The following is a 14,622-nucleotide window of genomic DNA, read 5'->3' as shown; positions in this document are numbered from 1 at the left end:
AAGGGAGATAAAAGTTTGGAAATTTTCTGAACGATTCAACCCCCAGACGTCCAGACCAAAAATAAAATGATTCATTTGTATTGGAAGGGGTTCGAGAGTGGCCGATTTTTATTGAAATTGACTCACTGGATACAGAAGGGGGAATGCGAAATGCAAAATAAAATCTAGGTTCTGTATCAAACCTGGTTGTACATTTATTAAATCAATTTCAATTTTGTATGTCCCAAAAATTGTATCGCTTATTTTCTATTAGAGCAAAAACTAGAACTATAATCTAAAATATACTGGTACTGAACAGAGCTAAATGAAAAGCTAGAACTTCAAGAGAGATCGAACTGAAAAGACACAGGAACACATTTACGAGATGCTAAAATTAGAAGTAAAACTAGAAACGCGGAGATTTAGTTTTGGGGATTTAGTTGTGTGATTTAGTTTGCCAACTTAGTTTTACGATCAATTTCTTATTTCGTCTGAACTATCTGACAGCATCGTAGTACGATGATCGAACAAAAAGATAGTGACAACTAAGTCTAGCTTAAATGAAGACTTCTAAATAGTACAGTTTAAACTAGAACCGTAATCAGACTTTTTTTCATCGACGTGAATGAAATTTAAAATGAAACTGCTAGAACATAGAAACTAAATCTACAGTACGTACGTATCAGCAATAGTGTTTGAGTTGGATCCTGTCAAGAAGTAGAGATTTAGCTCTAGATTTTAATTTCGTGATTTAATTTTGTAATTTACTGCGGATTAATTTTCTGTAGACAATTAAGATTTTCTCATCAAACAATCGATGCTGAAGTGTTCATAATTATTTCAGAGGCTTAAGCCTCTCGTTTCAATTTGCACAGCTAGGCTTATTCAGCCTTGTAATCTTTAGCGAACAATTTACGCCGCCTACGTAATTTTTTTTCATTTCAGAATCAAAACTAAAAATTTTAAACAGTCTGAAATCGAAAAAATGAATAATTAAGAAGAGTTTTTTAAAACGATTTTTAATAAGATGACAACTAAGTCTAGTGTAAGACGACAACTAAGTCTATGTAAATGTTGAACTAAAACTAGGATTTAGAAGCTTTGCAATTTCATAAAACCGAAAACACAATTCATGAACAAACTAAATCAAACTAAATTGCTCGGGCTTTAATTTCTACATTCGATTTAGTGATTAACTTTGCGCACGCAATTCGGTCGGTTCTTCTCTTTAAATAATCATTGTTAAAGTGTTGATAAATTATTTCAAAAGCTTAAACTTCGCATTTCTATTTTCACGGTGTATGCTTTGTTCAAACTGTTAATCTGTGCCTTGCAATTCATGTAAAATTTTCCTCTTTTGTTATATAACAACTCCTACAATTTCCATTTTCCCGTTTTATTTTTATTTAGCTTCTTCAATTTTCTGGTGTATAAAAACAAACCTGGGTTACGTTGTTGAATGCACATAAAAAAATCTATTAAAATAATACCGGATTTTCATGGTAACTATAAATGGACAGCGAGAAATACTGAGCTGGAACCTGTAGACCCGAGGACAAGTCACATCTAGAATTATTTTTTAAAATTATTTCGATTGTGAAGATTATGAAATATGTGCAAAGCGAGTGGCATTTTGAACAGTTTGTGATTTTGGGATTAGACAATTAAAAGAACAATTAAAAAAAATCTGGTAAACCCCCCGATGACCCTTTTTGCTAATAGGGCCGTGTTTGAGCAACCCTTTGTGCACCTTGCCCCGTTTTGTGTACCCACCCCCGGCTATTTACAAATATCCTTCGTTCTTTCCATCCCCCGAAAAACTTAATTATACAGAAGCTCGCGATAATGGAATTGAACGTGTGCGTGTTTTACATATTTGCCCTCGAATTTCGACAGAACTGCCTTTCCAGACAAAAGCCCCATTTAAATATTTAACTAAACAACTTAAATTTCAATTTGCGCAAAGCCGCCCCTCCGTAATGAACTAGATTCAGGATCGAGTCGATTTTTCTCCCGTATCAGATTATTTCTAATTTCAAGTAAAAGTCGCCGCTTATTCATCCTCGCCCGGATTTAATCAAGATATTAAAGAATTAATGAAGGCAGTCGGGGGCGGGCGACGGCAAAAAACTGTAATTAACGAGTCGATGTACGAAATTAGGTTATGTTTGCAATTTTATCAGGAACTTGGAAGCGACTCCTGCCAACTGGATCTATTTTTAATAAGTCCCGAGATGACGCCAAACAATCAGAAACGGCGGAAAATTCACAACTGATAAAATAGCGCCGCCAGGAAAACCCTTCGGAAAAGTTTCCCCCCGACTCTATTGTCCCGCTTTCCGAACTTGTCCCATTTTTATTAAAATCGTCGATAAGCGACCCCTTCCTCCGAAATTAGAACAATCGCCGCCCCCGACGCCGACGTAATTAGATTCGACGAATCAATCCCCGAAAGTCGCGACTCGACAAAACATCGATATTAAAACGGATTTTTTGCCCCCAATTATTCCGGAAATGATATCCTTCCAAGCCGGAGCTGTAAGACGAATCGATAATTTTTTATCTTCACTGGTAGGGAAGCGGGAGCTCGAAGGGGATGAGCGATGTCGGTAAACATCAAATTGTAATCAGTACGCGTGGTTATGCATCCCAGAATAGACAAAACGTGTTCTAGGATAAATGCAACGATTATGAGAAATGTCGTGATGAATTGGAGAACCTTGAATGTTAGCGCTATCGAATTACTCACGTTATTATATAACGTTAATGCGATGTGAAGTGGACAGTGGAGGCGCAATGAATAAAACTCATCCTGTATTACATTAGAAGCTCAAAGTGTGTTAAAATATAAAAGAAGTCAAGCAATTAGCGATTTTGGACTTCGAGCGGCGCCCAAAACGTTGTCGTTGATTGTCGATATTTGATCAACCAAATCTAACCTTGCAGAAATCAGCGTTGATGGCTGTTTAAAGCGAAACCCCGATATTCTACTACAAAAGAATAGCAATTTGCTATTAAATTCTTTGATTTGTGGTTAAAAAACCTAAATTCAACCAAAAATCAACTAGAAAGATACTTGTGTTAAATTAATCCATCATGAAAGTCTCTCGTGCATGTTTTGGTGGTGTGAGCTCAAAGTTTGTTAAAATATAAAAGAAGTTAATCAAGTGGCGATTTTGGACTTCCAGCGGCGCCCAAAACGTTGTCGTTGATTGTCGATATTTGATCAACCTAAATCTAACCTTGCAGAAATCAGCGTTAATGAATGTGTGAAGCGAAACCACGATATTTTATTACAAAAGAATAACAATTTGCTTTTATTTGTAGTTAAAAAACCCAAATTCAACCAAAAATCAACTAGAAATATACTTCTATCAGATTAATCCATCATGAAAGTCTCTCGTGCATGTTTTGGTGGTGTGAGAGGATCAGATCTTGTACTTTAGCTAATGAACTAAATTCTAACTGAAAGTGTTTTTTAGGGAATGGAAACCATGAAATTGTTGTAGTGTTGAGAAACGTGAAGAACACAAAGAAAGTGTAATGAAAAAATGCCAAGAGTGAATTAAAATAATAACGAAGTCAATTAATGAGCAATTTTATGTACTGAGAGTGCCTGAAAATTGTCGTTGATTGTCGGTATTAAATTAACCTGATTATAACGGTACGAAAATCAACTTTATTCAATATTAAAGGCAATGCTTGAAGCAGCGGGAACATATTTACTATTCGATTCTTTGATTTGTGGTTAATAAACGCAAATTCAACCAAAAATATACCTTTCTCAAATAAATCCATCAAAATATTGCGGGTGGGATCACAGGTTAGGTAATGAACGTAATTTCAGGAGAAAGTGTTTGGACGCATATTTTAAAGAATGAAAACCTGGAGTGTGTTGAGCTAGAAAAACGTAAACAATGCAAAATAGAGGCGGCGAAACAATGAATAATGCGAAGAAAGTGTAAAAACTGATTGTTCAGCGTGTGTTAATAAGGTAATTAATTAGTGATTTTATAGAGAGTGGTCCAAAAGCTGTCGTTGATTATCAGTATTGAGACAACGTGAATCTAACGTTGCAGAAATAATTTGTGAATATCGGTTTGAAGCAAAGGGGAGATACTAAATGACCAAAGGAATAAATTTATTGATGGAATCTTTTATTTGTCGTTATAAAACGCAAAATCAACCAAAATCTAACGAAAAATAAACCTCTCTCAAATTAATCCATCAAAAAATTTCTTGTGTTTTGATGGTGTGAGATAAAGTAGTTTAGATAATAAACAAAATTTCATCCGAGTATTTTTATTTTGTTGGGCTTGAAAAATGTAAAAACTATGAAAGAAGGGGGGTCAAACAATGAACAATATAAAGACAGTGTTAAAATTAAAAAAATAAAATAAAATTTGCAATCATCGATTTGAGGCGAAGGGAAGATATTTAATGAGCAATAAATAAACTTTCGGATAGATATTTTGATTTGTGGTTAAAATTAACCAAAAATCAACGCAAAGTAAATTTCTTTCAAATTAATCGATCAAAAGGATCTCTGGTGTGTCAGTTTTGACTAACAAAGTTGTTGAAAGTGTTTTTTAAAGAAGGAAAACTTGAGTTTGTTGATATGTTGGAAAAAGTAAAAAACGCGGAACGGGGCCGGTCAAACAATGAAAAGAACACAAAGAGAGTGTAAGAAGAAAATGCAAAAACGACAAACATCACAGAAACCCTGAAACCAGCAAAACAAACTGTAAAAAGCGCAAAATCAACTCCACTGAAACGTGAAAAATGTTTGCGAAAAGCGTTTGAAAAATCCTTCGCAACGCCCGAAAAATAACCCCGCTCCAAAGGTCATCCCTTAACATTTAACAAGATTTATCAGGTCCCTCCTCCAGTAAGTGATGCAATAATTTTTATCGTAGTGCCAAGCGCCGCCACGCAGGATGGATCGAATCGGTGTTATTTATTATTAAATGAAGAACTTTGACAGGAGAGCGGAGATTGGCAGCAGGGCGAGAACGCATCAGGATCATAATAAAAAGTGACGCCGACACCGTGTTATATTATTTAGGAACAGATCGGGAGTGTTCGATTTTCGCGAGTCCGGGGGTCGTTTATCACCCCGGTCCGTTATAATTGTCGTTAAGTTTGCTTTTTGAGGAACAAATCGAGTTTACAAGCCCCGGACGGCGGTCGTTATAAATCCGGCCGATATTAATCCCCAGAGACGGTGTTACAACAATATTAAGCCGTTTTAGGCGGTCGTTCGGTGTAGCCGCAGGAGCTTCTACGTGCGGCCGCATCATCCACGTCCTGCAGGATAACGCTCCTAAATCACACCGAAATCGGTTATCGTTCGCATCGTAATGGGCGGCCTTATTAATCTACGTCGGCCAAGAAAATCTATTTTTAAAAGCTGTTATCGCAAACACTTAAGCGACTGTAAAAAGCAGCAATAACAATTATTACTATCGGACGTCGGTAGTTTTCGCGGTTTTTTCGCGCGTCCATTAAACAAACGACCTCTCAAGGATTTTATTCCGTCGATAGAGGAAAACACGCCGCCACATAATCCGCAGTTTTCGTGCTTCGCACGCACCCGCTCCCGCTTTGGACGGACAATGTGGCAATTTTTACAGAATTCCGCCCCCGCGCGCCAACTTGTATTTCCAGACGTCATTTGTACGCGGGAAAGTCCATCAAAACGGGGCCGCCGGCAATCTTCCTGTTTAATTTACATTTTTTGAATAAAAAAAATCACCACCCCCGTTCGATACGCATAGAAATCGACTGTTTAAACCCGGCCGCTTGCTAAATATTAATTAGGGAGGGTTTTTCTCCCGTGAAAATTAACCGCGAGGAGGAGAGTCGATCTCGCGGCCGTCACTCTAAGTGCGAGAGAAATTTATGCTGTTTTCCGAAACTCCGATTTGATTAAATAAACAGGAGCGGCCCGTTCAAAGCCGACGAACAAGAGATTATCGATGGAAAGTTTACGGAGGCTCGTGTCGGCCGCCGGATTGCGAAATGTCAGGTGGAACGGGGCGGGGAGGATACGTGTTGGGCGCCAGCCCAAGGGTCAAAGACATTTTACAAATCTTTTGAGGTGCTCAATGGGAGATCCGGGGGAAGTACAGGAAGATTGTGGATTAAGAATCCAGGGGAGATTCAAGGGGACCTGTTAAAGAAACATGGAGATCTGGGAGAGATGCGGGAACAATATACAAAGATCCAGGATACGAGATGCTGGGGAGGTGTATGAGATTTATGGAAGATACAGGGAGATCCAGACGAGATACAAAGAGATACAAGAGGAAGTAGGGGGGTCCTTGGGAGATAGGGGGAAATCGATGGGAGATACATGAAGGTCCGGAAGAGCGACGGAGTGATCCCGGAGAGATACGGGGAGATGCGAAAAGGGAATTTATGTGGAGAAACAGGGAGATCCATGGGAGATACTGAGAGATTCTGGGGAGATACAGGGAAATCTGGGGGAGATACAGTGAGATTTGTGGAAGGTCTAGGGAATATAGAGAAGGTCTATAGAGATGCAGGGATATTCGGAGGAACTCCAGGGAGATCTGGGAGAAGTGGAGGAAGATCCGGAATGGGAGACTATGGGAGGTAAAGAATGTCAATGAAAGATACAGGAAGATCTGGGCAAGATACAAAGGGATTAACACAGAACCTGAAACACCAAAAAATTATAAATGGGTTCGTTCATGGTTGTCTTAGTTTTATTATATCGCTTTAAAAGTCCAAAGGCACACATGTTGGGCGCCAACATTTCCCCCTCTCGCATTCAAGCAATTTTTCCGTTACAATTTTCAATATTTACTCGATATCGTCGGGACCTAACAATCAGTCCATACTTCCTCGTTACCTGTTGGAAAAAGCAACAAAAATATTTAGTTCTCTCCACATATAAATTGGACAGTTAATTCGGAAATTGTGTTTTTGTTTACATTAGCAATTTTATGATCGTATAAAAATAAACGCGCCGTGTTTACGCCGAAGTACGAATTCTTCCCGTTTTATGGACCACTCTCGAAAGCGAGAGTGTCACGTGATTGGTGTTCGGACCGCGGTCCGTTGCGCTTGACGTTTGTCACGTGAGCTCGAATGCTACGTCAGCCGCGGTAATTTCCACCCTGGGTTCGGTGCAGTCAAGTGAATAGTGCACGTCCGTCTGCAATTACCGTTTAATGTCTTAATGATACACCGCAAGAGGTGATGTAAACAGCGGGAAAAATGGTCGCCACAATGTATTCAAATGAGACCATAAAACGTTCAATAACATTTAATTACAGCCATTTAGAATTGTACAGTTGTTATAAATAGGTGCGCTTGTAATTATGTCAGTTTGGGACATTAAAACAAAGAGAGTTGGCAGCACGTGCATCACGCTGTCATACATTTAAAAATACGGGGACCTTGAAGTGTCAGGAAGTTGACGGTGTTTCTTCCAATTGGGTTTCCGCCGAGCTGCTGCGATTTCGCCGCTCTGTCGCTAATCACGAAATAATTATTTTTTTATAGCTTTTCATTTATTTTCAATGTCAAAGAGGCGATACAGGTTTGTCGTGACGCGAGTACCGCGTCGGTGGCCTCGTCAGATCTGGATCGCAAAACTTGGGTGAAAATTTTCAAAACACCGCAGGAGCGATGGCGGCGGCAAATGATGAAAAAGCCGCCTCGCGTCTGGCTAATTACAGCGCAAACGAGTCGATCTCAATTCCTCTAAGTGTCCGAATTAAAATCGAGCGCGTGAGAGGCGAAGAAAAATTTTTTTTGCCGCCCGACATCTGGCGGGTTTATCACAGTGTCCCAGTAATTGAAACAAACAATTTTAATAATAGCTTATAAATAAATTTAAATGGCCGTTGCGCGACGCAGTCCTTGAACCTAGATAGCGTGGCGGGATCGCCGAGTCTTCGGCGATAATTGGTCGGTTGGTGTTGGCAATCGGAAAACTTTGGCGCGAAATTGGGCCGAGTCGAGCTATCGAAGTCGGGAAGACGGAAAATTGCCTCCGAGAAGAGATGTGGCGATGAGATTTTTTCCATTTCGGGACGGATGTGCGGTCGCGGTGATCCTGGTTCATCAGTGGAAGTTGGCTGTGAAAGGCGTCCTTGACGCCAGGATCAATTTTCAAAGGTAGATCCTCTCACGACTCAAATTCCTAGGCTGTAAGCCGAAAACCCCGGCTACGCCGCACTCCTCTAAGCCAACAGCTCATAACGGATCGACTAGTCCCCACATATTAGGCTGGACCGGAATTGAAACGCCTCAGCCTGAAAACAAACCTAATACCGATACTTCATAACGTCTCCATTCAAAAAACCTCAACACAACATTCACAGATTAATTCCAGGTTGGTTTTAAATTTATTTCATCATCCAGAAACGAACTGAATTATATTGACATTGTAACGAAACTAGGTTTAGGTTGGGATTTTAAAACATGAATATAAATATAACACAACAACAAGATGTAACCCAAGAAAAGAGTTTTGCAATGTTTAATATTTTAATGTGACAGTTGAGCCTGCTTTGATAGGTTGGTAACAGGTTTATTTAGGTTTGTTATCATACCTTGAAACTAACCAATTGTGCATCATTGTGACTGATTTGACATGCTTATTTGTTTTTAGTTTGAATTAGAAATTAATTTAAATCTCAATACATTCCAAAACCGCTAATTTCTAGTTTAAGGTTGGCAAAACACTGGTTTTAGGTTGTGGTTTAAAATGTCAATATACAGGGTGTCCCCAAAAAAAAAAGACGAGTCCATAGCTCTCTTATTTATCGGAGGATTTTAATTATCTATACACCAAATCAAATGGTTGTTAGTAGGCTACAAAACGGCTTAATAAATTTACGTATAGCTACAAGGGCTTCAAGACTAAACTGTCAAAACATTTTTTTTCAAATGGGATTACATTCTTTTTTTTAGTAATTCTGATTGAGATTTTAATTCTGAAAACAACAATGTATCACAAGTATAACTTCACATAAAAAAAATAACACTAACTTTTAAAACAAATGACGAGCACCAAGCGAAAAGCTATCAAAATGCATTGCGTTACAATGTAATAACCAAATTAAGGTAGCTGGAAAAACAAATGACAAATAATAACATGTGGGATTGCGCAATATGCCGCCAATGTTTAGCGCAAAACATAGAACATAGACGATAGTAGCGTTTTTTAATTTTTTTTTGTGAATTTTTGGTATTTAAGTGTATATTTGTGATACATTGTTGTTTTCAGAATAAAAATGTCTATCAGAATTACTAAAAAAAATATGTAGTCCCATTTGAAAAAAAATATTTTGACAGTTTACCTTTGAAGTCCATGGAGCTATACTTGAATTTATTAGGCCATTTTGTAGCCTATTAACAACCATTTAATTTGGTGTACAGATAATTAAAATCTTCCGATAAATAACGGAGTTATGGACTCGTCTTCTTTTTTGGGGACACCCTGTATAAAACACAAAAGGTTTCTGAATTTTTCAATGTTACAACATTAAACATTGTTGTATAACTTATTCCCAAAAAATTCTACAGTTGTCTCTGTTAGTCAGATATTGATAGGTTGCTCCTAGGCTTCTTTTAGGTTTATATACCTTGAAAATCAGTGATGCGTAATTTTGACTCATCTTATACGTCTACCGTTTTTAGGTTGAACGAGAAACTAATTTAAACCTCGATGAAGCCTAAAACCGTTAATTTCCAGTATCAGGCTGTAAAGGTGCTAGTTTTAGGTTGTGATTTAAAATGTGACTAAGTATCACAAGAAAAGGGTTTCGCAATATTTAATTTATTTATGTTACAATTAATGTTGCGTTGTTTTATCATTTTCTCCTAAAAATCTCGCCGACATTGATAAGTTGGTTTTAGGTTTCTTACAGACTTATCATGAAATTGAAACCAACCAATGCTGCGTCATTTGATACGTTTATCCGTTTTTAGCTTGAATCAGAAACTGTACAGGGTGTTTCTGAAATAAGTGCATTAATTTTAACTGGTAATAGAACTCATCAAAAGGAACAACTTTTCTCTCTGCCATTTTGGCGAAAAACGTTGCGTAATGGCTTAAAAAAATAGGAAAGATTTTCCTAAAACCATTCATATCTCCAAAACTAAGCTACCCAAAAACGTGAAATAACCAGATTCTTACGAAGTAGATTTTTTGCTATACGGGTAGATTTATTTGAATTTCGATTTTTGCGTTAAAACACGTTTTCTGGATGAAAATGGATGTTATTTTCATATTAGCGCTGATCTCAATTAGCCATTGCAGTATTTAGTGGCGTAGGGCTATTTTAGTGAAAAATCTCTTCAATTTTTTTTGGAATTAAACATCGTTTTTCGGCAAAATGGTAGATAGAAAAGTTGTTCCTTTTGACGAGTTCTATTACCAGTTAAAATTAATGTATCTATTTCAGAAACACCCTGTATATGTAGTTTAAATTTAAGATTGCAAGACCCTCGTTTTAGTGAATTTAAAATGTGCCGAGAAAAAAATTCCAGCTGTAAATGGGGCAATGTGGGAGTCGTTTTAGGCCATTTTGCGCTTAAATTATTTTAAGAAGTCGGCGTTTGTTCCCTAATTGACTCCAGTTGCGTTCACAGTAAGTTTTTGCCCGCCGTAAAATTTTTAATACAGTTTGCAGAGTCAGGACGTAAAAAAATCTCACAACGCCGCTTCCACTTTGGGCGTACATGCCATCAACTTTATCCGGGAGCCAATTCCACTTCCGATACAAGCGTTTTTATTGTCGCGTCGTCCGTTAATAAAATTTCAATGCGCGCCGATAGTGTCTTGGTATTATCTCGGCAGGCCTTTTCTTCTTCACTTAACTTTGCAAATTTACTTAGGCTAAAACTTTTTCCAACTTTCCCTAAAACAATCGATGCGGTTCACGTTTTCCACGCCGCCCTCCGGTGCAGCATCTTAAACACGCGAAACCTGTCCGTGAAAAATCCCTCTTCTGATTTACACACAAATCCCTATTTGCACGCAAATTAGTCGGGATTGAAGGGTGTGTCACGGTAGACGGTAAAAATCGAGTTAAATATTCACAACGCGGCGACCGTCTGCGAGCGTCGATACCTATTGGCCGGGGGCGGCGAAATTTTCGATTTCACCCCGGGAAAAATAAAAGAACTGCTGGTCGTAAAATTTCCTAGGATTACGCCGACCTCCGCGTTATACTTTACTCGCGGCCGAATTCAGAGATAAGGCCGTTTGAGGAATTGGAACTGGATGTGGTCGGTTGGCGTTTTATCGCTCAGGACCTGCCTTAATCGCATGAATCACGGCGATAACGCCAGCCTTGCCGTCGAATTTGTTTACCTCCTGACAATCGATCGCCTAACGTCGTAATTGGAGGCGACATTACACCTCGAAAAATCCGGATTTGCAATCGTGATCGAACCGATTCGGATAGAACGGCGATGTTCCTAATGCGGCCGATGAGGAAACTTCCTGCTTCGGTGGGAAGTTCGCAAACGGAATGTCTTCAAACCGAGTTTTCCAACTAACATAGCTTTTCAATAAAGTATAAAGGTTATAAGATAAACGGTTTATGTGCCTCAACTTCTTCACGGTTTTCGCTTTGTGTTCCAAGTTTCTGATGGGCTCGCAATTTGTGTTTGTTGATGAAGTTTGACGAACCAAATCTCTCGTGTCAGACGGCAAACAGACTCGGGAAAAATTCCAGCGCCGCAATTTGCCTAATCAGAGGTAATTCAGAGCAAAAACGGCCGCAAACTGATTTCGCGCCTGATGCGTATGCAACCCAAAATTACGATCACCTCGATTTTAGTGTCAAGCAAATAATCCTGACGCGCCTATAAAATTCCGCTCGCAGTTTCGCGGATCAATGGCTCTCCTCCTTGCCGGCGAAAGAGCTTCCATCCACAACTTGATTTATTTTAAAGCCATTAAACCCAACATCATCATAAACGTGACGGTTTTTTATTAGATAGTTATCTAACTTTCGTGCGATCCTTTCTCTAAAGACCCATCCCCTTGGACCTCTTTGGTCGATCTAATTATTAATTTAGTCTGAGACTTGCCAACAACTAGTAACTGTTGTTGTTAACTCGCCCTATCTAATTTATTCACAGTTAGCGACACACACCAGAGCCGTATTGTCTCCGGTGCTGCTTTTCTTAATTAAACCTGCCCCGGTGTCATAATTTTAATAATAATAATATCATCACGGCTTCGTGAGCCAAGAATTTATTTATTTGACATCGTCATTGTCTGCACGAGAGGAATCCCGCGGGATACTTGTTCGCGTCCTCAACCGCGAACACTTCTTTTGTCTAATTAAATGCCGGGGGAAGTTCGCCTCGACCAATCAGGTGAGCCGACTCATCTTGCACGTTACAGTGTTATTTATATCGGAAGAAATCTCAGTTGACACAAATAAATTGGCAGGACGCTCAAGTTCGACCGGTCGCGGCCTAATAATAGGGATCGGCGCTATTTTCCTGCAGTCGCAGGGCCAAAGACCCGCCAAAGGCGCAGGATTAAAAATTTCGTAAAGATGCTAAAGAAGCCGTTGATTGGGAATCCGCCCGAGCGAAAACTTTAATCAAGACATCTAATTAAATCATACTTTCCATCCAGCCGAAGCACCCTTTTGCGCTTGGCGTATTGACACTGGAGATGAGATTTAGCCGCGGTTCATCCGTAATGACTCCATTCAACTTCTGTTTGACCGGCTGTATTAGCGTGGGTGGATTCGCGTATGTATTTCCGCTTTGTTAACGACCGCCGCCGGCGTCCATCCGCCCAACCGTGACCTTTCTTGCAGTCTCTGGTCACCGTACGTTCCAAGTTGATGTCGTTTCCGCCGGATATTTTCGAGAGGGGCATGCACCGCGACTGGCGATCGCGTCTGCGGTGCATCCGCGCGTTTTTACCCGGCCGCAAATTTCCTCCAGTTTTTCAGGATTATTTCCTCAGTCGAAGAATCGGTTTCCGCTCCCTCCGATTGTCTCGCTACGAGCGAATAAAGCACATCAACGTCACTGCCGTCATATGTCTGCCGGAAGCTCGCAAATATTTGATGTCCGTTCGGATTGTAGACACAATTTCGATCAAGGCGTCGGCAAAAATGCACGACAGCGATCGTTGCTAGGCGTGCGCTTACGCAACGCGGCCGATCTCAAGCCGCTATTAAATCATTGTGTTGGGGATATGCCAAAACAGGTGTGTTTTTGCTTGGTTGGCTTCGTCATTGAACAAAAATAACAATGTTATTCACGACACGACACAATATTAGATGAAAAATGCGTAAATGCAAGAGCGGATGCAGCCGAGGACGGCCGAAGCGTCAAAAATGTACCGTGTCCCGCGTGGGACCGCGCGTTTAACGCACGAAGAGTTCCGTGGAACGCGTTTCCATTTGAGTGCCCCGCTCCGGAAAAAGTACAACCGCAATTAATCACAAAAGGGACCAATTAACCCCGAGGAATTTTTTGTGAGAGCGCACTTTGTCCGTGCGTCAAAATCCAGTTGATTGTTTTTGTTAAGCCGTGGCTCGCGCAAATCTGTCGAAGACAATCGTCCGGTGCTGTTGTAATTGTCGGGGGTGAGCAACGAAAGTAATCCCAGCCTTAATCGCTAATTGGTACAATTCGAGTCCCGCCATCCGTCTTAATTTCCACAAACATCTCGCTAAATTAACCCCCTTATATTCAGTCAGCGGAGAGTGAATTTTGTGAATAGTGGAGTTCTTGTTATAATCACGAGCGAAGATGGGCGCGTCTTCGCCATTCATACACGCACACAATCATTAGCGGGAGACGGAATGCAGCCTCCTCACTGAATAAAGATTTATTTTGCTCAATTATCGGGAGGAAATGAAATGAGAAACCCTTTGAGACACAAGCCATTGTGTTGGCGGAATATTAATACCCATAATCCTGAATTTAGACGGTTTAAATCAACCGAAAACACAAACGGAGCGCCACGAAGGGTCAACCAAGAAGCGCGACTTTCCATTAAGGCGCCTGATGTGTAGACAACCAGCAATACCCTCGATGCGAAAGAAGTGGGAGTCGCACGGTTTCATTTCGCAGATTGGGGCTGTTCACGATAAATAAAAATCGGATTTGGGTGGCGCTGCCCGAAACCGTTTTTCCTGGCCAGTGGCCGAGCTTTGTCGGTCGCAGATTCTCTAAACCTTGATTATACACCGTGATTATGCAAGTGCAAACTGCCGCACTGCGCTAATTCTGGTTAACCTGGGCTCTATTTGCATGGGGCCGCAAGGATCGTGTCGGCGGAGCCTTCTCATAATAAATTTTGACTAGTCGATCCGCAACGGAAGCCAATTAAACTCAGCTAATTATCGAGCAACTGCTGCAGCGAATCCGTTGTTGCGGTCGCTTCTTTCGACAGCTCCTTGATTAAAAATCCGGCTGATTAGAAGCCGGATTGGATTAATTGCGTAATTAGGCGCTGGCGGGGGTGATTTTTAATTGGGGGACTTTTGGATGGTCGGTGGCGGATATTAATTTTCGCGGGACTAATCGCTCCGCCGGCCACTTCCGCGCAATCAGACTGGGGGCGGCGGGGGTGGGTTTTCGGTCACACTTCAGACAAAGCGCGTTTGCGACGCGGTC

This window comes from Tenebrio molitor, chromosome 3 (genome assembly GCF_963966145.1).
Source record: "Tenebrio molitor chromosome 3, icTenMoli1.1, whole genome shotgun sequence".
NCBI classification, from domain to species: domain Eukaryota; kingdom Metazoa; phylum Arthropoda; class Insecta; order Coleoptera; family Tenebrionidae; genus Tenebrio; species Tenebrio molitor.
This window is presented reverse-complemented; position numbering follows the sequence as displayed.